We start from the raw sequence: 3,701 nt of genomic DNA, 5'->3' as shown, positions 1-3,701 counted from the left end.
GTCTCATATATCCCAGTGAACTAGAAACTAAGGCTATTTCGGGAAATAACACAATGGTATGATCTTAAATATAAAGTTTAAAACAAATTAAATACAATTTTTTCTTAAGTAGTTTAAAATCCGTAAAGATTTTCCAACAATCATGTTTGAATAAGACAAATAGTTCATCGCAATCCTTATCTTTCGTTGTAGAAATGTATTTATTATCAAAGTATTTCGTAGTTCCCCGAATGTACTGATATTATCGTTTATCTAGTAAGAGTACAAATATGTCCTTGTTAGCTTTCAGGAAGGTCGACATTGTAGCTTAGATGAATAATTACAATTGTCAAACAAGTGGAGTGATGTTTAAGTAGTTTAACAGGAAAATATTACTAAAAAGAATATTCTACATAATTTTCACACGACACTGCTAGACTTATATTAGCCAAATTATTCTACATTATTGTGATGTTTATGGCGACTAAAACAACAGTATATATATTGCTGAAATGAGGGAATATGATACTTTGATTACTTTAAGAAAAGGGTAAGTGAACTACACTGTAAGAGAAATGTACAGATCAAAGTCAACTGCTAAATGTGTCTAAAAAACTCTTCAAAAGGTCTTGAACTCTAAACACGACTAAACGTGTTTATCATTGCGGATGATGCATGCATATACGAAGTCGCTTACCCTGTAGAAGCATCCAGTCTCGCTCCTCTTAGATGGCATGCGATTCCTTCAGTTACTGTTTGTATTCTTGATTTGTCTCTTCTCTAAGCCATCGAAAATAGATATTACTGCATTTACATTATACTTTTTTCTGTTTAATATAAACAATAAGTAAATATATGTAGCACAAACTGACATATCTTTAGCTCCTATAGATGTAACATTTAGAAATTAGCATTCCTGACAAACAAATGTGTATGTTACACATAGTTTTTGGACAAAAGAGATATTAGCTAAGACTTGACCCAAAAAGATATTTTACATATACTAGCATATTTATCAAATACATTTTGTACCAACATATGTTATAGGGTGAAGCCTCCGCTCATGCCTATACGTTTTATATATCTTATTAAAGTATTATTTAGATATTGCTACACGAAATTTGATAATATAGACACAGCGGAGAGTTTTTATACTTTATTTTTGAACAATCTCCATTATCAGGTGAGTTTTCACTAAAACTCATGTTGCATCTCGTCTCCTATCTTAGTAAATCGTATGTTGAATTATCATTAAAGACTCGTCTTTTGTCACAGTGTTTGCTTGCCTCATAATAACTGTTGGTAATCAGATATGAAAACATTGCGAAAAACTGTATGGTCCTTTATAATGTAATCAGATAGAAAATTCCGGGAAATAGTATTCCTCCTTTCTGTATTTCAGAAAAACATGACACCGGAATTGGTTTCTGTGCAAATTTAAAAAAAAGAAAACTTCACTGGTATATTTATTATATTATTTATTTTTATAGATTTTTCTGCTGATACGAGAACTGCGTCCTCTTCAAATACTTATCAGCGTTTCCGGATTATGTATGTGTAATGGTCTACTCATGTACATACTTTACGTTTATATATGTCCTCGTTTACTTCCTTGTAGGCCGACATCTTTATAAGATGAGAATAGTCTTTGAATGGATGTGTGTTTTCGTAAAATAATTAACATGAGACTTAAATAATATTCTGCACCATTCTCATAAATCAATGTTAGATTTTTTGTTTACCAAATCATCTTAAAAAATTTGTATCTATATAGAAAAATGACTCATAGTCCCTTCTATTTTTGTCTAGTTCAGGACAGTGTAAAGTGGTAGCTAACATTATTTGGGAAAACACATGCTTTTGTTATGGATTGTGTGCATACATGGGTTTTCACACTTTTGATATTTTCATATTTTGCAATGAACAATCTAACCAAATGTGTACCATAACTGACTAAACAGGTCGGGAAATATCAGTTCAACGGGAAGAAAACATGTTGAATGTGCAAATCGTTTTTTTTTTTTTTTAGGTCGGACATTTATATATCATTAAAATGCATGTATTTATCAGATCATACATGATTTGTTTTTTGTAGGTGAATGATTAATCGGAATGGCAACAAATCAACCACATAATTTGTCAGAATGGCAGCTGCATTATGTTCTAAAGAATGCAAACCTTCTTCAGTACTATGACAGCTTCATCAGACAAGGTACAGTATACTGAATTTTGAAGATTTGATATACAAATAAAGTTTATATAAAAATAAGGAAAACTTGAGACAACTATCATCCAGGAACCAACGAACCAGGGTGTAAACATCTAAAGTGCTCTTACCTTTCTTCAAGAATGAACGAATCACTTACCATATAGTGAGAAACAAGTATAGACCTTGTTGTAGGGTATGAGTGATTCGTTCATTGTTGAAGACCCTACATCAACTGTCAAGATGAAGAACAGGAATAAAAGCCCTGTTATTTGATAATTTTCTATGTTTTCTATGTATTGTGTGCGATTTTGTCCCATGTACATTCACTCCATATCCTTTCATTTTCTATAAAATGACACAACTCAAAAGAGAAAAACAACAGCCTGTTTAATGCTAAAAACCAATAACAAAAACAACTAAAGCAGACAAAAATCAACAACAACAAACAATGAATTACAGACGTCTGAATTTCGAAGGACACATGAAGAATATGGTGTTGTTTAATATTTTTGAGGGATCAACTCACCTAACCTGGGTCAATGGCGTAAAACACAACATACAAACAAGATACACAAACCTGTTAAAAAGGTGATTCATCAGACTAACAATACGGATACACCAAACCCAAGAAAACAAAAACAGATAGTTCTTATCTAAGAGCACTCGCAGTTACTGCCAACTATTCAATTCCAATTAATGAACAAACCATCTTTTCTAAACAATGCGACTATGCCTGATGACGTCTAACAGGAGGAATTATATTTGTCAGCCATATCATTGATGCAAACTGTTGGATCTCATGTTTGCCTACATATAATTTTTGCAAAATTGATTTTTGTTTGCTCTCGATATTAAATTGTCAAATGTTTAAAACACAAGAGCTGCATTTTGATATGTTAATTCAGCTGTATTTTGTTGCAAAATATCATACCATATAGCACCACAGTGGCACCTGTCGTGTATTCAAGGATAAACAACATAAACAAAGTATTAAAATTTTTCACATGGAAATATTATTTTTGTCAAATTTTGTTGCATTCTGAATCGGGCGAAAGCCTCAAAACATCTCATGTTTAGATCCTGAAGCTGGTCTATGATTTAGATATAAAGACCACAACCTCGTTTCGTAGAACTTTTGCTTTAACACAACAAAGAAAAAGTTAATAATCAGAGAAAAATGGTTGAACAACTCGTCAAAACTTGCTATATGGAAAATAAATAACTGGAGTTGATGATTAACACAAAGATGGAAAGTTTACAACAGGAAAAATTAAGTCATACATGTATCTTGTTTATATATGACAATAAATGACGTGGTTTCGAAAAGACATAACATGTTTTCATGTTCTACTACAACACTGAGTTAACAAAAAATATCTGAAATCAATTACACAACAAAAATTATTTATCTTTAACATCTAAAACATTCTAAATCGTGTATGACTAATATTTTTCAGGTGAGTGCGATGTTATCAAGTTATGTAACTCAGAAGATGAGACATTTAAAGACATA

The sequence above is a fragment of the Mytilus californianus genome, unplaced genomic scaffold (genome assembly GCF_021869535.1).
Source record: "Mytilus californianus isolate M0D057914Y unplaced genomic scaffold, xbMytCali1.0.p SCAF_8, whole genome shotgun sequence".
In the NCBI taxonomy this organism is placed as follows: domain Eukaryota; kingdom Metazoa; phylum Mollusca; class Bivalvia; order Mytilida; family Mytilidae; genus Mytilus; species Mytilus californianus.
This window is presented reverse-complemented; position numbering follows the sequence as displayed.